The sequence below is a fragment of the Molothrus ater genome, chromosome 3 (assembly GCF_012460135.2).
Source record: "Molothrus ater isolate BHLD 08-10-18 breed brown headed cowbird chromosome 3, BPBGC_Mater_1.1, whole genome shotgun sequence".
NCBI classification, from domain to species: domain Eukaryota; kingdom Metazoa; phylum Chordata; class Aves; order Passeriformes; family Icteridae; genus Molothrus; species Molothrus ater.
The window spans coordinates 61,357,922-61,381,192 of NC_050480.2; the positions used below are offsets into that span (position 1 = coordinate 61,357,922).

Sequence of the window (23,271 nt, forward strand, 5' to 3'; positions counted from 1 at the left end):
GAAAAGATAGAACAATGTCTTGATTCATGCAAAACTGTCATATGCCATCCTTCCTTCAGCATATCTGATTGGGCTTTTTACTTGCTCAACTCTGCATGCATCCAATCAGTGAGATGGTTCAGGGCTTAATTAAACAACAAAAAAAGTAAAAATACACCTGAATTAAGCTTGAGTACTGTTGCATAAAACACAGTTGTGTAGAAGTTTTCTGGTGAAGCAGTAGCAGTATATATTCTAGTTTCAGATTACTCAAGTGTTTAAAACATTCTTATAGAACCGAGGTTCTCTTGTTGAACAAAACAGACTAATTTTGAAACTAAAATTCAAACTTCTTACGCTGATAGCATCAACAATGTAACTCAGCATTCTGAAGCTAGATATCTCCTTTTGCTGGAGGGTGGGGGGAACCAAACACCATAAAGTCAGAAAAATGACAAATAGCTTCAATTCCTCCATTTTCAGGAAAGCCATCCATCTCAGCCACATCAACCAGGCGCCACAACAGAGACTCTGAGCTCTCTACTCCCATACCAAGTGCATTCAGAGGGACTTCTCACACAGGTTATGTTTGTGACACCTAAGCAAACTTGGGGACCAAAGATGAAAGCTGCCAAATTTCTGCTCACCGCAGATTATACCTGACATAGCTGCTCACATTTCAAACAAAACTTTGTATTCGCTTGTTTACAGCTACATCAATGTAATTGCTTGCCCCTTCTCAAGTGACGCCAGACAAATTAGTAAATGCATTAACAAGTTTTGGATTTGGCCTTGCTTTTTTCCATGTTAAAGCACCTATTTTTGAGGGGCCCTAGTCCTTCCATTCTTGGTGTTAAAATTTGTCTTTGAAAATCTGTTAAAACTGGGTGGAGACCTACACTTTAAAAATAATACAAAAAGTAGTTTGCACCTACCCCACCAGGGTGCATTAGTGATTTGTGGTTAAAAAGGACTGACGCATACCTGGGAAAAGGGTATTACCTCAGAGCTAGATTCATAGAATCAAGAACCATTTAGGTTGAAAAAGACCTTTAAGGTCATCAAGTTTAACCATAAACCTACTCGTGTTCTTGCCAATAATTATGACAGGACTAAGGATTAAAACTCATACATCCAATCCCAAACATAGGGCCAGGCTAACCTCTTGAACAGGTCTAGCTTCCACAGAAAATTCTCAAAAATTACTTTTTTGAGATATCTGATGCTGGACTTAGGGAAGTAAAAAGAAGGGGCAAAAAATAAGTGAAAAGAAGCAGGAAGAGAGATACGTTTCAAGTCAGATGAAATAAATTCCAATTTATAATGGGATTCTGTCATCCTGGAGCCTTTCAGTGAGAAAATCATTCACAGGTCTTGCATCACAGAATTCACAAAAAACAGTACATGGCATGAAGAAGAAACCAAAACTTGAACAACAGATGTAAAACACAGTACTGTAGAACTTTTTATTTTAATTGCAATATAATATTGACAGCAAAGCAGTTAAGAGTTGAAAACTGTACTCAGTGAAGTCCTGATTTCAGTGACAGCCATGCAAGTCTGCTTCTTTACAAAGCTTCTAGATTCAAAAAAAAAAAAAAAAAACCAAACAAAATCACCAACAAGCAAACAAACAAAAAAGAAAATAAAAACCACAAAAAAGCAACCAAACAAAGAAAAAAACAACAACAAAAAACCATAATTAGAGAAGAGACTTTTGAAGGACTGTTAACATTTACTAAGGGATGACAGTTTTTCCCAAGAAATGCATTTTGTAACTTGAAGCCTTTACATCCCAAACTCTACACTGATCCACAACAAAATGAACACGTAACAGTCACCAAGTAAAAATAAATACATGTCTCCTCAGAAGCACCTTAAAAATCAGGTTTGGTGCTACAAGTGGCTCCTTCAGCTGCACCACCTTTCCTTTTGCAAACCTCCTTGGCTTTCTGCTTGCATTTGCACACACCACCCTTCAGTCATGGCTCATTCCTAATGGAGCAGGTACCACTCTGCAAGGAGCAGCATCGCTCTGCTCTGCCAGGTCTGAGCCTACATCTCCTTCCCTGGAGGAAAACAAAGAAATGAACGCACCTGCCTGCCTTGCTCGTCCCTTAAACTCACTGAATTGTGTTCACAGTTGAGCAGAAGGGCTAGGAACTGCTCTCCTGGATGCAGTGCTATCCCACAGCTCAGCACCCATGGAGGTCAGAGGAATCCTCCAACACATGCCAGTGTGTAAGGTCTGGTTCATCCCTAGGGTTCACCTTGCTTGCTCTTTCCAACCTCCCTGTAGAAGGTTCATTATCTCTTGATTTTGCTGTACCATTTTGGTTTCAGTCTCTAGACCCCTACCCCTAAAATCTGCCTATTATATTCCAGGCTCAGCCTGGGACTGGGAACCACCAGAGCAGGGCTTAGAAAAGGACACAACTAGTTGACAAAACATTGAAACTTCCTTCTCACACAATAGGGTCAAGGTGCACAGTGTCAACAGTGCAGGAGAAAAGAAAACTAACCTTCATCTTCTTAATCTCTTTTCATGACAAACCAGTGTGTTACTTGTACTAACAGAAATGATGCACTGCAAACAGAATCCAGTTTTCAAAACAAACAACCCACAAATTAAAAATTTGTCCACTGAGAGATCAGTTAGCAGCAGAGACCCTTTTTAAAAAATTTAGAATTCCTGATAAAAGGAAACAAATGGACATTTAATGTGGTGTGATGTGAGCAACAACATTAGCACAAGCCCAACAAAGGAGATTTTCCTTTCCATCCTGTAAGTGCATGACTGCAGCAGGACACAAATGCAGATGTCACAGGAAGTTCTTGCCTAGCCTCTGCACACTGATGTGATACTACCCTCTATTCACCCTAACTAAAAGGCACACCTAACCAACACTGCCCAGCACCATACACTTAACAAAAACCCAATACCACAGAAGAAAACCAAAAACCAAATTATCTGTATATAAAATGAAATTTCTTCAGTGGATACCTAACCGTGAGGACTGGAAAACAACTCATGGCACTGGCAGAAAGCCATCCTTGTCCTTCCTTTGTGGTTCTCAATTTGTTTCCTAACTGGCCTGACGATGACCCAGGCTGCTTGTGACTTGACCCCACATATTTGATTGGCAAAGGGACTTTCACGTTCATCAGCTGTTAATCATTTGGGCCAGATCTGCACAAGTGACTGGCTCAGAGCAGGCAAAGTCCATCTGTCACCAAATACCTGGCCACATTTCAGCACACTGTTCTGTAACAAAGTAAAAGTTTCATCTCCTTGCTTCTTCACCTATTGTCACCAAGATATCACTGCTTACATGACACAGCTACCACACAATAACCTGCATTTCAGAAGTTTTTGGAGTTGGGACAGAAGGTACAGACCAGATTTTATGTCACGGATTACCACAGCTCCTACCTTTAGGAGTCTTCAGCAGCTTCACTACAAAAGGCCTGATCAGCAACCAGGATGGAAAAAGGGACTACAAAATCTCAAATACTGCTGATATAAGAGAATAATTTCTTTTTAATATAAATTCTAAATATCATGCAAAAATCTTCATGTGTAAACTTATTATACACTTCAATGCTTCCCTGAATTATCTGAACTTTTCTGAGAAAGCATGAGGGAAGAACTCAAGACACTCTCTGGCCTACAAAGTTTTGCTGAGTTTGCTGCAGCTACCAAAAATCTGCATACAGATTAAACCCAGCTTTATCACAAGTACCCATGTCTTTGGCATCACTAGAGCTGCTTAAAAAGCATTCTAAAAATTATACTTAAGTTGAGAGTAAAATAAAGCCCTTGCCACCAGACTAGGGCACTGCTTAACCATGAGGCAGTTAACTACAGCAAAAGCCCACTGCCACAGCACAGCAGCAGTGCCAAGCCACTGACAAAATCAAGTTATTCCACACAGCATCTCCTCCAAAGTAACAACCTAGGCAGACCCAAGGATTTTCTGCAATCACAGCATCACCTGATCTGGCAGAAAGCCATCCACACCTCTTCCCCTCTGAATCAAAATGGCAGTGATGCTTTGTGAATATTCATACTTCTTTTCTATCCACTGCATTACCTTAGAATACTTAAAAAGAAAACAAACTGACAGATGGCATGTGGGGCAGAAAGCAGAAAAAAACCAGACTGGAGTAACAGCAGACAGAGAGAGTGCTGCTAGAAAAGGTTAAATTTATTTGAGAGAAAATGAGTCAGGGAATACATTACCTTTTCTTAAGATAAGGCTGAGTTCAAGGAAGCAACAGCTCTCACTGTGAACTTCTCTAAAACAAAGCTGTGATTTCCTCTATCTGGTGCACTGGAACCAATCCTTGCCTGCAGTGTCTTAGATTCTGAGGAAATGGCCCTCAGTTATCTTCAGAAACTATGAGAAGATCCCAAAATCAGTCATTAATGGATGAAAATAAGAAAATTTCCTTTCTAGAAATAATTCTTACAAAAATCTTTTAAATCCTAAAGTGAACACAAAATGAAACACAAACAGTACTATTTTGACCCTGTAACCAAAAGATAAACACATATCCTGCCTGTATAAACAAGTATAATTTCCCGGCTAAACTTGCATGCTTTCTGCTCCTGTAAATCAGTTTCATATGACCATTACTTAAACATGGGTACTCATACAACCCACATTTCAAGAAGGATGTTGAAAAAGCCCCTTGAAAAACATACAGAGTAGCCATAAGAAAAGCAGAAAAGATGGAAGAAATGGCACCTTGGTGGGCTCTACACATAGCATACCAAAGAGAAGGCCAAATGCTTAATTACAGCTCAGGAGTACTACAGGGCACAGAATGACTGAGCAGGAACAGCTTCACCGAGCTCTAACAGGGGCATTGGACCACAGAGCACCAGGAATTTGAGGCATGCAACTGAAAGCACAGTCCACCTCTTATGATAAACAGCAATGAGAAAGGCTTACTGAGATTATGATGAGTACTCTACACATTGACAAATTCAAGTCTAATCCAGAAGTCTTCTCAAAGGATGAACTGTTGTTCCATGACAAGTCATTATTCCCAGGTAAGCACAGGAGGGTCAGGAGGACGTTATATGGCACTGAGCTGGAATATTGGTACCCTTTCTCCCAGCTTGGTCAGAGACTGGGAGCAGTGCAGGTGCAAGAGCAAAGCATTGCAAAAGCAATGCACTACACCTGGTTGTGGGCACTTAGTACAACCTTCTGCACAGACACTGCAGATACACAGCCATGGTCCCATTCAAGGCTGCAGAGTGCTGCCCACCCCAAAACTGAACAGTTCCCAACATACAACTTCCAGCACCAGCACAACCACCTGACACTTTGACCAGGAACAAAGACATACAGATTTCCACCTACAATAGACGGCTTTGCAAAGAAAAGCAGGAAGAAAAAGCAATTACTCCTCTGTATGTGTTGAATATATAAATCTGAAACATTTTGTTTGGGGAGGGAAATATAATTCCTCCAGCCTGCTGTGAATTTTGTCACTAACTCATAAATCTGGCTAGGGAAAATTGACAACAGAGTAAGATTTTTAAAAGGAAAAAAAGGAGGAGAGAAAGAAGAACTGAAGACTTGTTTCTCCTACTCTGCTTTCTTTCCTAGTCAAAGGAGGTCACTTGAGTGAGAGCTCTTACTGCTGATTCCATTCATCAAATACAGCATTACATTTCCTTTTTTTGGGAAAGCAATCTTAACCCCCCGGACAAACTCACAGCAGAAGTGGCAGCAACACGACTTGGACATCTCCTGCCGTGAGGGTGCAGATCACTCACAAGAAGGAGTGAGAAGCCATCAACTTTGTGGCAGGCACATCAGTAACTCTACCAGCGGGTAGATACCTCACTAAAACAAAAGCTACACCTATAAAGCCATTGACTATTTTGGCTTATTGATCATGATGAGGAAGAGGTTTATCAGTCAGCTGCTTTTTGGGTGATGACACTGAATTTCTTCTGCCAGATGAGCCCAGGACCATGACTGCCTGCTGCTGAACTGGGCACTCACTGAGACACAGAGGGCACAAGCCAGGTGCTGGACAGAGAGCTTTACCACTTTTCTCAGCATTGGTCATGTTCCAACTTTCCTTTCACGCCTACTGGATAGCAAAGGGAAATTGAGTCCCTTTGTCCTTCACTTCCATAATTATTGTTTGTGAGCAGCTCCAGCTGCCTAGAACAGCAATTTCTTGTGTCAGATCTCGCTGCAGAGGCTCACACTATGTTCTCACCTTTGAAACACCCACCCAAATGGGTGACTGCAGACTCACTCTGACTGCAGTAACTAGCCACAGGATCACCACAATTTCTTTAATTACCTTTCCGAAGACAAGTTATCCTCCCATCCAAATCACTCTCAAGAGAATTCACTTCTGTTTGAATAGAGGAGCTCATTCATTAACACTTAAAGAGATTTGCCAGCTGTCCCCTGTAGTCAGGACCATAAGGTAGCCAAATATCTACTAGAGCCAGCCTCCATACAATTTCAACCTTCTCTTTCAAAATCATGGATACACAAAGCAACAAAGCCATATTCCTAATAAGACAAGGACTGTGCCAATCAATTCTAACTCACTTCATCTCCAAAGGGAATCACTTATCATTTCAGCAGCAGATGTAACACATCCAAATGTGAGCATGGTTACTGCTGCAGTGAGAACAGGGCATTGGGCAAAGCCAAGGAATGAAACCCAGAGACTGCCTCATAAACAACTTGACAAATCAGGTATTCCAGTAGTGTTTATTTTCCATAACATAATAGGCAACAAGGAAAAAAAAACCCAAAAGACACAGAATTTCCCTCCAAGCCCAAGATTTTGATCCACTACTTAAAAAAAAAAAACAAACAAAAAACCAAAAAAAAGGCAAAAAACAGAAAGCCATCAGACAGCATTTTGCCTACAAGCGTCTACTTCAATATAACTCTTCAAAGGATCAACATTACTTGACTATTTAGGTCCTTAAAATATTTTGCATATATTTATGGACATTTTTCAGGTAAAAAGATGAAAGAGAAGGCAGTCTAAAATGCACTGCAACTTACATATTTTTTTATCATGGCTTACATTTAAAAATATATTCCTGATAAAGTGATTTTCATCCAGAAAGTATATATTCGCGCATACTTACACATATATTCTTGGCATTTCCTACTGCCCTCTCCATTAATTTTCTGAAGGTCTGCATGTGTACACATAAGTGTCAGATGGAACAATATCAGGAAATTATTATTTCCATACTGTGTAAACACTGGCTGATACAATAAGTTGGCAGAGTTCATCAACACACATTTTAAGTATCACACAAACGCAGGCCCTCAGGCTGGGTCATAGCATTTTAAGCAAACCATAATCGATTAATGGGCACCTACCCATCTTAGAAGTCCACCACTGCGCATTAATACAAGAAATGTATGACTACCTAATGGGAGAACAGTAATTGTAGCATGTAAAGTAAACACATGCTAAAAGCCTGTTACTGAGTCGAAGTGTTCATCATCTCATTTCATCACCTAGGGGATGAACAGTTACTACATCCTTTAGCACCACGATACTGCACACACATCACCCAAGATACAAGTATGCCACTCCACCCGTAAACCAACTCTGAAGCAGTGTATGATGAAGGACAGAGAGGAAAGTCCATTGCACTGATTAAAGACACAAAAATCAATTATTGACACACCTTTGGAACCCGGCAGCACTTTGCAATCATGACAACCAAAGGCTATACAAATTAATATAGAGAGAGAGAGCCTGGAACATTCCAGTAATTCATCCAAGACCCTGAGAGGGAGGAAATAATTGAGGTTCGAAGCCGCGAATGCCATCTCGGCTACACCGGCTGGGTAGCGGGAGCTCCGCGGGTGCCCAGGAGCAGCACCCGGGGCGGGCGGGCAGGTCCCCGGAGCCGCCCGCGCCCCCGGCCGCGCCCGCACGGACACAGCGCGCCCGCGGGGCCGCCCTGCGCCTCGGGGCTGCGCTGCCGGGCTGGCTCCGCGCACCAGCGAGCGGGCGAAGCGCTCCTCTGCCCCCACAGCGCCAGCGCCGGCCGGCCCCGGCCCCGTCCCCGCCCCGCCGGGCTCCGCGCCCCCCGGCCGGGGCACAAGGCCGCGCCCGAGCAGCCCCGCCCGCCCCGCGGCCCGGCGCGCCGCACAGACAGACAGACAGACAGACTGACCTGCGGGCGGGCGGCATGGCGGGCCCGGCCCGGCGCCGCGCCCCGAGCGCTCTGCGGGAGCGCCGCCGCTGCCGCCGCTGCCGCCGCCGCTCTCCGCTCGGCCACAGCGGCGCCGGCCCCGCCGCGCCCGCCGCGCCCCGCCCCGCCCGGCGGTCCCGCCTCCCCTCGGCCCCGCCCGGCCGCCCCGGCCCCGCCGGATCGCGGTGGCCCCGGGGCCGGGGGCGGTGGCCGCGCTCCTGGGGCTTCAAGCCCTGCCCTGGGCAAAGGGGGCGGTCTGCGGAGCCAGAAGTCCTACGAGTCATAAAGCCCAAGCGCCGGCATTTTCCTCTGGATGGCAGTTTCTCAAGGGCGGCGCTAAAAACAAAACAGCCAGTTTTGGAAATTGAGGTTAACCAAAGCCTTCAGATCCGTGGGAAACTGAAAAGCCTAGAAACCTCATCCGCTGTTTCTACACTGTCCGCCAGTAGGCTTCTTCACCCAATCCCCAGAAAACACCCGCTGTATTTACCAGAAACTCCATTCCCTTACCCGAGATAACTGCAGGTAACCCTTCCAGATGTTTGTGGCTAGCCTAAACAGGATCTAGCTTCTTTTTTTCTTCCTTAGGTTAGTAATGAGCTCTGAAAAAACTGATTTCGGGCATTGTCTTTCAGGCATTTTAACAAAGGCATTGTAACATCATTAAATTCCAAATTCTGCAAGACAAAATCTTAAGCCTGAAGATAGGCAGCTACCTGCATAAATGAAAAGCATACACAAAGTGTACACATATATAGAGAGATGCTAAAAGAGTTCGTCAAAATAACAAATGGTTTACAGGGGTCTCAAGTATAATATTTTTACTAGTTATAATGTTATGAATCTAACGAGTATTAAGTAAGAGTGTTGTCAGAGGCTTGTTTTTTTTTTTTTTTTTAATTCAATAGCTGCTTAGAAGACTCATTTCAAAAACGTGTCATTTTCAGGACCAAATGCATTTCCAATACAGACACCGCCATCTCCCACCATTGCCATTATCCTATTTGTAGTATATGCTTGCTACCACTCAGTGCCACTACTAGAACAGCAACTGTCTCAACTCCTCCACTAAATTTGCTACTGCAGTTTCAGCTAAAATTGAAGTTTCTATCTGATTTTTTTTTTTACTAAACCAGCTTCTTTTACAAGGGACAGATTTTCTTTAAAACACAGTCTGCTGCTTAAAGGATGCGTTCTGGTAACACACTGAAGTTAGTAAATCTTACTACTACCCAGCAAAAGATGGACAAACCCAAAGTTACTTTGGTTAAAATCTCAAATACTTCACCACACAGAAGAAAAGGGCCCTGCTCTCAGTTACTCTTCTAGCAGTGCTTAGATAACAAAATTGGGAAAAAACAGAAAGAATAGTAGTACTGTTTACCCAACCACCTCTGCCAAATTGCAGGAGCTATGAAGCTCTATCCATCAAAGTGGTGGAAGCCCTATTTATCTCTTAGCTGCACCTGCACAACCGTGACAGTGACTAACAGCTTGTTTTAGCTCCAGAAAAGCTATCCCTGTCCTAATGTACCAGTCTGCTGTCCATCATCATTCCAAGCACAGTCACCTCTACTGTACAGTGTAGAAAGCTCTATGAAAATAATGTGTGAACTCCATATAGCAAAGAAACAATGTATTTCTATAGTACTTATGTTGCCCTGAGCATATCAAATACACATTCTAGACTGCTGGCATGGGGGACAAATCACTCAAATTCCTGTCAAAGTAGCAGGATAAGCAGGCTAGGACTGGGACAGAAGCACTGTACAAGTTCTGGTTATGGCACTGTGGGTCATTGCCTGTGGCTCAACCCACAGACTTCATGTCACTGGAAGAAGTCATTGTGTGAGTGGCGCGTCACACACCCTTTTGTTTTACTGAGTCTGAAGTGCTCAGTAATGCCTGCCTCTCTGTTACAATGATGAACATGAGATAGGCAGATAATAGGTGGATCAGACACATACACATCACCCTTGAAATAAAATTTAGTTTTAGTCTCACTGCAGTATAGAGGATAGCAGACGGTCTGAATAGTTTGCTCTTTCCCATGGCAATACGTTCCTTGACAATCCATTTGAATATAAATGCACTAACATCATTTGATTCACTGTCTTCATGGTATCAATGCTTAGAATATCTTTACCAGAGAAAATCTTAAATTCATGTTGCTCATTGATTTCAGGATTGGGCAAATTTGTTTTATCACTGTTTGCACTATTTTGATGGAGACAAAATGTAAATTTGCTATTTTCATCACTTCCAAATTGTGAATTTTTATCCTAGAAAAATATTTCTCACACAAACACACATGTATAACCACCCTTGAAAGACAGAACAGATTTGGGATACTGAAATACTACATTTGTATGGGTTTTGATCTTCTGCTTCAGTGTACATTAACAGAGTTACATTCAAGAGAAAAAATTGCTAGAGGTACAGTAAACATACTGTATATGGCCTGCATTCAGATCAGCTTACACTAATAGCAGAAAAAATACTGTATTGCTCATGTAGTTCATGTAGTTTTTGTTTCCTTTTTTACATCTGTAATTGTTAGCTTACAGCTCATTTATTTAAGAAAGACAACCTGCCATAAAAAACTACACTGACAAACTTGACGGTTATAACAGTCCAGTTTTGAAAAAAATACAAAAATAAAGGTGACACCAATCTTTCTTTTTATTTCCATTATCCCTTCTGTTTTTGCCTATTACTCCTACCATTATTCACCATGAAGTAGTCACAAAATAGGTTTCATACAGACAGACTTTTATGCATACATAATTGAGGCTCTGCTTGATCCTTCTGCACTGAGGGCTATTCTTAGCCTGGTTTCTTTGGTTTATGTAATGATGAAGTTTCAGAGTGTCCCCAACTCACCCTTTAACTTTGAATTGATTGTCTAGATATAACTCAATGTGACTGAGGTACTGAAATTTTCCACAAGTTTTACAAAAAAATGAGAAAGAGACCACAGCTTGAAACTTTTATAATAAATTCTTCCCTAATGACTGATTCTGTGCACCTATTTCTCTGTCTAGAAGAGCAAACCAGAAGTAGCTCCCAAAATGCTCAACTGAAGAAAGACTATAAAAAGAGATGAAATTTGCTGCAATACAAGAGAAGATGACAAAAAAGTCCTATTTGTTTCACCTAAGGTAGCTCAGTGGACACTGCATGAAGCACCTCACTGCCACACTTTATCCCAAACCCCAGAATCACGTGCATTTTAACATGGGCTAAAAGGGAAAAGAAGCTGGCCCAGGCTTTACTATATCAAATGTAGTGCCAGAGGAAGAACAGAAGCTGAAGAAAAAGAATACAAGAACGTGTTAAAGTACTTCTGTAAAGTAAGTACTGTAAAATATTGCTGGTTGCTCCCCGTCTCGTTCTTCAGGATCATTAAAATATCCCTGAGGAGTGGGACTGCCGCACCCTGCTGGTCCCGAGCCGTGGCGCTGCCTGTCCCCGTGTCGCATCCCCTGGCGCGGCGAGCGCCACACTGCAGGCACAGGGAGCAGTCACTGCACGGCCTGGAATCTGCTCTGGGAGCTGGGAGTACCACAGCAGCTGCGACGTCTGGACAACGCCTCTTCAGGTTTTCCTCACATTATTTCCATCAAAACACTACTGCGGTTAAAACAGATATAATAAGACACAAAGTACAGTAGCATTTTCCCCCAGAAAATTGTTATAATCCAACAGTTAGGTCACCAATCTGACCATACATGGAAATTAAACATAAAATAGCAAAAGACTCTGCCTCATCTCTTCCTTCCTTCTCCTTTCCACTTCCTTGAAACTGGGATGATGTACAATTACAAGTCAGGGGAACTTACAGAAGAAAATCTGATACCAAGACTTTACAAATGAAACACACAATTGAGGAAAGAGAGGACTGATAAATGCAGTTTCTATGCAGATCAAGGGTTTTCACTATAGCTAAAGCATGTACCCCAGTAAAGAAAATTTGTACTTACCATTATATATTACATACATACTCAAATTATATACTTTCCATAACTTAGCATATTACTTTGATGCTATTCTTACTCATTTTTACACCGTAAGCCTACTGTCACACATCAATCAGCATGTCAAATTAAAGTTATAATAATATGTAATGTATTCATATGGAACAGACAAGTTAATTGCACGCTGCTGTACAGCTTGCATTTAAAGGAATCGCTCTGATTTTTCAGGTTCCAAAATTCAGCTTTATTTACCAAACTGTGACAGCTGTGCTCCAGTACCTCTAACACTGAATGCTATTCACTCGGTTTCACAGGCACACCAGCGTTAGGTGAAAAGAAACACTGGCCTTCCTTTCCTGGTGCCTTTGGGAAGATCATTCTTCTCCAGCTACCATCTCAGGGATGCAAGCACAGGCACTGGCTGCTTCTGTGCTGGCAGGAGGCTGAATCGCTGTCAGTTTCACTGATGCACTTCTCTATCGGATACAGCAAGCCAGAGGAGACGCACAATCTTTTGTCAGTGCACATGACTTGTACAGCAAAGAAAGCCATTTCTAAAAATAACCAGGCAGCATATGACTCTCAGTGCTATTTTCCTGATGGTCTAGTGGTCAGCCCTCACCTCTGAGGTTAACATCAAGGAAAATATTTGCTATTTCAGTAAATTTCTCTTGTACATACCTTAGTTCTCACTGCTCATTAACAACCCTTCCACTGCTCAAAAGAAATTTAGTAAGATATATTACTCATTTGGAAAGTGATTTGCTAACTGTCAAGCACAACAGAGCAGGATTGCTTTGCTTCTACATCTAACAGCTGCCTAGGGCATGGACAAAACACACTTGCCCACCCTGCCATTGGCATAAGATCACATTTTTCATAGGCTCAGCTACTTCTCTGAAATTGTCAGGAGGAGTATTTTGTCTCCATCATTGAAGCATCTTAAGAACCAAGGGACTCACCCCTGCCTTCCTCTGTGGTGTCACATAACAGAGACACTCTTAAGGGTGGCAATGACCATTCTGTAACATATATCTTCAATCCTGCAAATGCAGCTGCTGTGAGCCTAGCCTTTTTCTAACCTAGCTGTCTGCAGTGCTGCTAACATCACAGCCACAGAAGTAAGTAGCCCTCCAAAACCCACCTGAGATGCACAGCGAGTGGAGAAGCCTATGCTTTTAAACACAACTCTGTGGACCTAGTGGAGTATACAAACTCTTAAGGCTAGCTCAGTTTCTGCAGTATAACCACCTCAATATCTGGCTGGTGTTCCTGGCAGGTTCACTCAGTAGGAAACTAGGTCCCACTTCACCTTTCTCTTCAGCAATGGGCACAGATTACCTGCTGGGACCAGCTGACCTCTCTCACCTAAGCAGACCCACCTCTGTGAAGTGGCCTCAGACCACAGTGATACCTCAGTCTCCAGCCTGACACAGCTTTGGCTCCTCAAGGCCTGAAATTCCTTTGTCTTACCAAAGGGGATGCTGTCAATCCTACACATGTGAAAAACTGTTCCAGCATATATAAGACAATAGATCATATCTAAGAGGGCCTGATTTTTACCTCATATTTTGTTCTCTCACTGCACAGTAAAATTGCTGAATTTAGACCAAAGAAAGCTTCATCACAATCAAGACACACATTTTGTTCTAGACTGCTGCAGTAAATGTTTTGTGATGAAATGAACCATCAGCTTAACAGGGATGCTGATGAGATGGAAACCAAACATCCTCAACCTCCTTCGCTTCTCCCAGAAGAAAATTATCCCCTTAAGTTTGTTTTCAGACTCTAAAGCTTTTGAAGATCAGCTAATGCATATTTGCACAGTTGACAAGCACACAGTCTGAAGCTTATCTATCTTAACACAGAAAGGTTTTTGCATTTTAGAGGCAAAGGGCTTGAGAACTAGAGAAATTTGCTCAGGCAGAGCCAGCCCTCTTGTATCGTTGGACACTGCCTAAATAGGGAATATTATTTTTGCTAGTAGAGCTCCCAGGTCTTCTATGCTTATGAAAACAACATGCCAGAGGAAAGAGCTTTCACACAGAGGTCAGCCGCAGCACTGGCTGCTTTCATTCCGCTCACACAGACCTTACAAAAAAAAACAAGGTCACAAATTAATATCTATCGTCTGAGGAGGCCGCGGCAGAGCAAGGCCGGCAAACACCGACCTCGATCCCCTCTGTGGAGCTACTGGCTCCCACCTGAGAAAGGCCTTTGGAGCCGCTTTTCCCTGCAGGCCTAGCACCGGAACGCGGACAAGCGGAGGTGTTTCCACAGCCTGCCCGTGCAGCGACCAGGCCGGCGCGGAGGGAAGCGCCACGTTCCTCCGCTCCCGGCAGCCGCCGCTGGGATGTGCGGTGCAGAGCGCTCGGCTGACAGGGCCCCGCCTGCAGCCGTGACAGCGACACCCCGTACAGAGACGACGGTGTCACAACCGGCTTGTAAAGGCAACGCGAAATGCGGGAAAACAACCGCGCGAGGCTAGCGGCGGCGGGAAGAGCGCTGGAGGAAGAAGAGACGGAGACCCAGCGGCGGCGGCCGGCGCCCTCCTGCGAGCCCCCCCCCGGGCCCTGCCGCGGCCGCGCAGCTCTTGCCTGTGGCGCTGTCGGAGCCACCCCCGCTCCCGCGGCGGCACCGCCGGGCTGGCCGCTCCTTCCCGCCCGAGGCTCCGTCCTGCCCGCTCCCCCACCACCATCCTGCCTCCCGCCCACGGCCAGGGCCCTTCACCAGCCTCGCCTGGGCGACCCCCTCTCCTCCCCAGCCTGCCGCCACTATTCTCTTCCGTGGGGTGGAATACAACGTCCTTCTCCACACGTAGCTGCTTCCAGGACTTGGTGTTGCTTGGAAAGTGGGAGCACAAGGAGAAAGCAGCGGCACAAAACAGTCGAGGAGGGAAGGAGAGTGTCCTGTCATTGCTTCTTTACAAAGAAGTGTAGAAGCTTTGTCAAGGATCCCTGGTGGTCTAGTGGTTAGGATTCGGCGCTCTCACCGCCGCGGCCCGGGTTCGATTCCCGGTCAGGGAAGACTTAATTTTGCTATCTTTACCCTCTCCATTTCTCTTTTGTTTTAGGATCCCCTCCGGCCCATCTCCTTCTGCTCTAACATTTCTGGGACCATCGGCCGGTTGCTGCGCGAGCCCGAGGCGAGGGGGTTGTAGGACGCACCTGACAGCTTGGAGCAATCGTGCACGAATTGTGCAGGAAGTGCCAGCGCCCTGTGCTGGTGGGCAGGGGAAGGTGTAGTATTAGCAGGTGCCTGGAAATCTTTCAGTCAGTCACAGCACTGCCTATAGACACCCCATGCCCACCCACCCGCATTCTAGAGGTCAGCAGAGGCCTGCCTAGAGGGCCACATGCATTTAGAAATAACATAACTTCTTTCGTTTTTTTTTTTTTTTTGCCTTCTCTAACAGCTTAGGGTGCTCCCACACCTTCCCCCCCACAGGTGAATGGTCACTCAGTGCTATCATGAATCTTTGAATCACAGCAGCAGGGACCCAGTAGGGGCTGGAGCATCTCTCTTATAAGGAAAGGATGAGGAGACTGAGCCTATTCAGCCTTGACCGAGACAGCTGAGACGGGACCTCCTCAATGTCTGCAAGTACCTGAAGTGAGGTGCCAAGGGGATAGAGCCAGGCTCTCCTTAGGATACCTGATGAGAAAGCACCACTGGAAATAATGGCTTTGGCTGCCTTTCCCAGGGTGTGCCAGAGCCTAGGCTGCCCTCCACTGCAGACAGGAGTGTCTTGTAGAAAAGGTCCTCCACTATATTCTTTATGAAAAAGAAGCTTCAAGGAGGCTCAAAGGGAAGGGATCACCTTTGCTCTAAGGCAGAAAGCAAACAGTCAAAAGGGCTGTTGTTACCCTTTAGATATAAAGAAGATGTGCCACCAAATTATAGTTAAACACCAGGTCCACAGGTGGCCACCCAAGGAATTATTGCACTCCTATGGTTGGAGGTTCTTAAGAGTGGGCTGGACAAGTTATCAAGTCTCTCAGACTGGGCAAGGGGAATGGCTCAGTGGATCTCCTAAGATCCAGAAAGTCACGATTATATGATTTCATCCTGCATTTTCCCCTATAATTAACAGTTTACCTGTTAATTAGAACTGCGTAGGGCTCTGAGATTCTTCTCTCCCTCTTTGATCTCAGTAAAAGGCTTTACCAAGTTGGTGGAAGAGGTTTCTACCTTCTTTATCAGAAAATGATGGGCAATTTTAGAACTAGCTAAAATTAATTTCCAGTGTTGACTACCTTCCCAGAAAAGGCATATATATGGTTTTACAGAATAGGAACAAAACAAGCATTTCTTTCTGCTTTAACTCATTTTGTAGTAGGACATTTGCACACTCTTAGCAGTATAAGTCCAGCTGTAGAGTCACCTGAGAAAAAATAATCACATATAAGATTTTAGAAACATGTAAAAAATGCCAGAATAGCTCTTGCACACAAAGAAAGAGTAGTTTCCAATATTTTGTTAGGAATGCTGCGTAATCTCTGAAGAAGCTATCAAATGGCCTTCAAAATCCCTTTTCAGTCCAATGCCAGACTTGAAACTTGCCATTGCATAGACAGCAAATATTCATCCAGCAAGGAGTAGGCACCAATCCTCTTGGCTTGGTGTCCTTACACTTCACGTCCCACTGTGACTAAAGGTGTCCTGGGCTGGGATGTAAAGAGCCCAGATCAATATTCACCTTGAGCATGTGTTGAACAGTGTTACAGCAGTTCCTGATTCCTTGTTCCTGGATCTTAGTGATGGAGGGAAGGAACTGGGTACTTGTTTTTATCTGGTAGAAGCACCATCCTTCCTAGAGCTTTTGTTGATATTTTTGGTTTACAAAAAAGGTAACTCAAGATGCTGGCCTGCTGAAGCCCCAGAAAAGGTGGGCTGTTTTACCCAGGACTGGCAGTGCAATCAAAAGCACATGACAAAAGTGATCTGGCAAGAGCAGAGGTATTTCAAGCAAATATAAGATTATTAATAACACATTTTCAAATTGTAGGTGAATTTGCTTCTCACTATGATAGATTTTGAGATACTGGCTCACAAATATTTTCACTTTCTTTTCTCTTCTTCGTCATAAGGGTGACCAAGTTCTTTCCATGTCACAGCAAAGGCGTATGGAAATGAACTGCAGAAGAAATAAGAACGATAAGGAAGACAATACCTTAACTGTAGATCAACTTAAACCAGCAGCTGAGTCAACTTTTCTTTCTTGCTACCTCTTTTAAGTTACAGCCCTAAATTAGTTCCACTTTGTAAGTTTTTTCCAATCTTGTATGAAGTATATTGGCTGTGAGTGAACATAAAATTTTGTATGAGTTTTATAACTAGCAATTCTTTAGAAAATGAAAGTTCCCACTCTTTTTTTATAGGCCTATTTTCTACTTGCCATCACATTTCACTTGTACTTGAAGGGCATAGAGTCATGCAGTCGTTAGATTTATTCTGTTCCCAGGACATTCTCTTGGCCACTTATCGCCTTTTTGTCTGTTTTATTGTGGATATAAGCAAGCGCAACTCCGTGGTATCCTCCCCAAGGCAACGAGCCTTTGCCTAGTAATATAAATATTGTGGGAACACGCCACGAGGTGGCATCCCGGTCCTGTGTCTGCCGCCACCCGCCCGCGATTCCCAGAGCAGCCCCTCCTCTGGAGGTTTCAGACCCAGTTCCCTAAGTTAACGTTCCATTCCAATGAGCTATAGAGGAATGAAGGACTTGTGTTTGCTGATAAAGCAAATTTCATGTACAAATGAAGCTTTTATTAAGGCAAATCACGGCATAGTTTCTGAGTTGAATGCTGTATATGGAAACTTTACAATCTGTCTTTAAACAGTCAATATAACATTAAAAAAAAAAGTCACAAAGTATAATCAGGAGTGTGACTCGGACTCTATCACCTCATCCTGTCTGTGGCATTAATACAATGAGGACACATACCATTACCAGAGTGACAAAGACCATGTGTCCTTGAACATGTTCACCCCCAGAGCCACTCTGTTTTTCACCCCCAGAGCAGCACCTCTGCTTTTCACCTGAAAGTTTTGTACTGAAGGTCATGCAAAAGTTTGTGCCAAGGTGAAGAAGGGAACCACAATTTCTGCATCCCAGGTCAGGATACCGGGGCATCAGCTGCCCAAGGACACAAGATAAGGTTTCATTCCCTTCCCTTCTGCACAGATTCACAAGGCTGATGAGCCATGGGAGCAGTCTGTGCTATAACACTAGTGCTGTCACCATGGCAGTCAAAGGACACAAACAAGGCAAAGTGTTTATTAAACTGGTGGGGTGGAAGGAAAAACAAACCCAAAAGATGCTTTCAGGCACACAATCCTTTTTCCAGGCTTTTTTTTTTCCCCCCGTCCTATTCTCTATCCCAATATTCTTTCTATATAATATTGATGTCATAAAACACAACTGTAAATTTCTTCCCAAGCTACAGATTCACTTTGAAACACCTTCTGGACTATAAGATAAAAAAAAAATATGACAACCTCACTGCACATCCTGCCAGGACTGTTCCTTGAGAACTACAGTTGGAAAATTTACTCTAAATTGTGTTTAAAGAGAAACTATTTTATGCAAGCCAAGGCAGTTTATTTAAGGTAATGTTATTGAAAGTCCAATACAGATTTAATTACCACTCCCAGATCTAGATAATACTGTCCAAGGACTATTTTCCAGCAAGTCCTTTTACAGGAGCAGTTGCCATGTCCTATTAAGAAGTACTCTGATCATGAAATTATGAAAGCTCTGATCCTTTTAAAAGTCTGAGTTTTTCTCTTGCATGCTGCAAATCTGCTTTCTAGATCCTTTTTATACTGTCTTGTGGCTACAGTCAATCATTACCTTCTGCCTTTCCATGCTTTGTTTCTCATGTGCTCTTTTGAATAATCACACTTTAGTAAACTATATTGACAATGTTATTATGCTGTGCCTAATTTTTGAATTGCTAGCAGGAAAACAGAGCTGGGAGATTCCAGTTTTCCCCCCAAAGCAGGAAAATAATAACAGACTATAAATTGGCATTACAACACATGCTCTGGCTGGTGGTGCTGTCTGCTGCATGTAGCTGGGAATAGCAGCAACCCAGACAAGGTCAAGGCAGCTGGGCTGATGGAGGGTGGCCACAGCAGGGTGCCTTTCTGGCTGTCCACCCAAACTGCCCCTGCAACCTTTGCAGGGGATTTTTTTACAGAAATCACAACTTTGTATTCCATAACTGGCATAATTTGTATTGCGTAAGCTGCAGTTCTGCACAAGAGATCCAGCAAAATAAATGAAAAATCAGGAATGATCTCCCTGTCTGCTCAGATAAGAAACCACCTGCCTAATTCTATCAGGATGACGTTTTGCAGTTTGTTCATTCTCTACCCCAAGCCAGGTAGTAAGTCTCAGTTTCAGACTTGTTGGGACTGTGGCTTTGGTTCAATCAAAATGGAACTCCTTGCTGTAGCCTGCAAGGGCTTTCATCCCTCCTACCACACTGCACTCGTCTTCCCTTAAGTTACCAGGCTGAAGAAGAGTGTGAAGCACGTGAGAAGATGAATATGAGCTCCTGAGCTTCTGTCACCATGACTCCCCTGCCTGCTACAAGGCTCACAGGGAGCCTCTGTGCACATGCCAAACCCAGTTCTGAAGTGGTCTCTCTTGGGTTTATCATCATGTTCCCCCTAAGTGTGTCTTTGGTGAGAAAGGAGTGGCTGGTGGTTCTGCTGTGGATGAAGGCAAAATCCAGGTATCTTAAAGATAAACCAGGTATCTTAAAATCTCTTGTAACTACTGTTTATTACAGTTTGCTGATCCTCAAAAAAAAAAAAAAAAGCCAAATGATTAAATGCAATTGTATGAATTCTACTTCTTTTCTGGTCATACATTCAAAGGGCCTTTCCTTCCAAGTCATCCATCAGAAATGCCATCAGAAATTTGCATCCCTCAGTAGCATCTGGGCTCTATCTTCTATTAATCAAAGGCCTATGGTAAGGGATAGAAACTTGAGTTAAAAGTGCTCTCAAGATGATGATGAGTTAGGAACTAGTCTTTCCCCTGGGGTCTGTGGTCTAATTAGACAAGATCAAGGACAAGTATTAATTAACACTATTCCCACTTTACAGGTGAGTAGCCAAGAAGTGAATTAACAAATACGTTGTATTTCTGATGTATTTAAACACTGAAAAAGTATCTTGACACCCAAAATTTTTAAAAATCAGACAAAAATTCATCCTCTAAAGTTTTGGTCCTGCAGGGGGCTTAAAAGCATAAAGAATTTTGTTTATACAAATAATCACACTGAAGAGAATAGTTCCTCTGTTTCCCTCAAAAGTACATCCTTAGTTCCTTTGCAGGACAAGTTCTAAGTCATATTGGTGATGAACTGTTAACACTGATTTTGAAAAGCAACAGGGAAAACGTCACTCATGTCAACAATAGCTAAAAAATATCTCTAACATGCCTAGTTCTTCTTCACTTTAAAGGTTATATACAGGAGAAAAAGAGCTTTATTTCCCCTTTTTTTTGCCTCCAGTTTGAACCACAGGCACAGAAACACTCTACTGCAAAAGCTGGGCATGTGGGCAAGCAGGTCTTACATATTTATATTGAATTATTACTTCTCTTTTGTTTTGTTGGTGGCTACTGCTATTGGGCATCCTTGGGTTTTGACGGTCACATCAAAGGAGCGGCTCTGGCGTGAGAACCGGTCAAAGTGAGCCAGATAATTAATGGATTTATTACTGAGGTCGGTTCCCATGATTGTCGGTGGGCAGCAGCCACTGCTGTGTCGTAATCCTCATTCTCTTGGTAAGGCACACACTGCCTTAAAAAGGTTTAATGATCCAATAGTGATTTACTAATGGGAATCTTTCTTGTCGGTTTCACAGGCCTTGAAGGAGGACAGGGTGGCACATGAAGGTCAGTTTTCAGCAGCCTCAAGAAATGGTTTTATTTGTTTTGTTTTGAGATTCCTGTTTGGAGCATTTTAATTCACAAATGCAATAATAAATTGAAGGGTCAAAGTCATTGTAGCAGGGCAGGTATCAAATTCTTGATAACATGAGGAGGGAAGCAGACAGACATTGGCCACAGTAGATTGTGGCTGAAGGTCTGAGATAATGATCAGAAAACATTCACTTCAGCTTGCATGATGGACAAAATGACAAAGTGTGGTAAGAGGGACTGAAACAGCCTCATGAAACCGCAGGCTGGCAGCTGGTCCTTGCCACCAGCCCCTGCTGGGGTGGCTGCCTGGTTTGCAAAGGTTGCATCCCCTTTCTGCTGGAAAAGGAGGGAGGGGGACAACCAGTGGGACAGCTGCCCAAAAAGAGGGCAGGGAAGGGAAAAGGAGAGGAAGCAGCTTTGCCTGGTCAAAGGGAAAGAGATGCTGTTGGTGCCCAAGGAGCCAGAGTCCCCACCACTGCTCCCCTTTGCCACCCTGGTGCCTCTTCAGAAAAACAAACCCCAGAAAAGCCAAGAAAAATAAACTTCTCCTCCACCAAAATACATTTAGAAAGCAACAGAGGGAGAGGGGGTGGGGAGAAAAACAATGTTATTTTATTTTAGGGCTTGTATAATAAAACCAAGGGCTGTGCTGGCAAGTGACATTAAGAGCTATGTGAACAATCCACACACAACTGACCTCGTCCTGTTAATCAAGTTGTGAAAGTGTTGCTTAAATGTTTAACTTTTGTTTTAAACTCATCAAGGGAGAAAGTCCTTTTTCTCAAGAAAATTAAAGTTATTTTTCTCTGAGATATGAAAAAAATACAGCATTCTGAGTTAAATCAAAAGTAAGGGGGAAAAGTGTATGTAGGCCTTTACATAACTACAGTTTTGTCTCCTTGGGTTTATATATTGCCTTGTACTCATTTGTTAGATTTTCACTTACCACAGAGTAATATCTATGGGTATTCTTTGCAGGTAAAACCATTTCCTTTACATCTTCCACTGGGACACTGTTTCCTGGAGTGGGTGCAGAGGTCTTGCAGTTCACATAGGCAGTGTTCAAAATTTCCTTGCACCCACAGTTTCAGTGTTGCATCAAGGTATTTTTTCATCCTGAAAACTTTCTTTGTAGAAGAGAAAAATCCTGAAAATTAACTGAGTGGAAAGCAAAATTCAGGCACTAACTCAGAAGACTTTCCTGTAGAATAAGTAATAGCACTGTTAAAACATTGTCTAAAACAATTAGCTTTGCTTGAATTCAATATTGGCAGTTGTATATCTGTAGAAAAGGAATCTGCCTCTTCAGACCTTGAAAATAATTCAACCAGACATATTTCATTTTATTTCCCATAATCACTTCCTTTTGCTTCTGGTATTTGAGTATCTAGGGTACAACACTAATTCATGTGTCCCAGATTTACATTGCCACCACGAATGCAGAAAAATATGCCTTTATAAACAAATTATATTGATGTCACCTTACAATCACCACCACTGCTGAAGTCAGAGCATTAAGAGAACTTCTAAAATTAATGCTGATTGAGGTGTTCACTGGTCTTAGTTCTGTGGGAGTGATAGATGATAATGCATTATCACCCAATGATTTTGATACTGTTCTATTGTTTCTTCTGGTGAGGAGTCTGATTCTTTGAAAAAATTAGATCATATGTGAAAATATTATTAAGCTTCAAGTCCTGTATCTCCAAAGATGATGCAAGATAGAGAGAAATTCAGTTGCCTGGCCTAACATATATTGTGCCTCTTAAGCAACTTGGATTTCCCAGGCACCTGCACAGGACTGGCAGAGGTGACACAGGACAGAAGGGAGACCTACCCCCTCCAAAGTGATAGTTGGAGCCAAACTTAGGACATGGCAAACATTTAGACAACTGAATGATGACTGTGTTTGCACATTCATAGCACTTTACAACTTCCAGTAAAAGCAATTACCAGGATAAAAAAAAAATCAAAACCAAACACACCTTTTCCCAAAAAAGAAAATCACGTGTATTTTATGGAAATTATCTGTCAATTATCTGTCAAAATGTTATTTCGTTTATAAATCAGGAGAGGTTTGGTTTACCCTTGAGTGGAGATCTCAGCATTTCTAGCACCTGCCTGGTGCTCCTCTGCTTATCATTTCTGGTTATGAT

The 23,271-nt window shown here is 43.1% G+C and overlaps 1 protein-coding gene and 1 non-coding gene across 4 annotated transcripts in view; one reads left to right on the forward strand and one right to left on the reverse strand.

Moving 5' to 3' along the window:
• Window positions 1-8,270, reverse strand: part of NCOA7 (nuclear receptor coactivator 7) — a 79,891-nt gene extending 71,621 nt beyond the window's left edge. For all 3 annotated transcript variants that reach the window (XM_036404539.2, XM_036404540.2, XM_036404538.2), the window contains exon 1: window positions 8,177-8,270. The gene's annotated coding sequence lies outside the window, so the exon portion shown is untranslated. The remainder of the gene's footprint in view (window positions 1-8,176) is intronic.
• A 6,855-nt stretch (window positions 8,271-15,125) lies between these two features.
• On the forward strand, window positions 15,126-15,197 carry TRNAE-CUC (transfer RNA glutamic acid (anticodon CUC)). Its single transcript has one exon. It is a non-coding gene; the product is annotated as a tRNA-Glu (tRNA).
• Window positions 15,198-23,271: the final 8,074 nt, after the last annotated feature.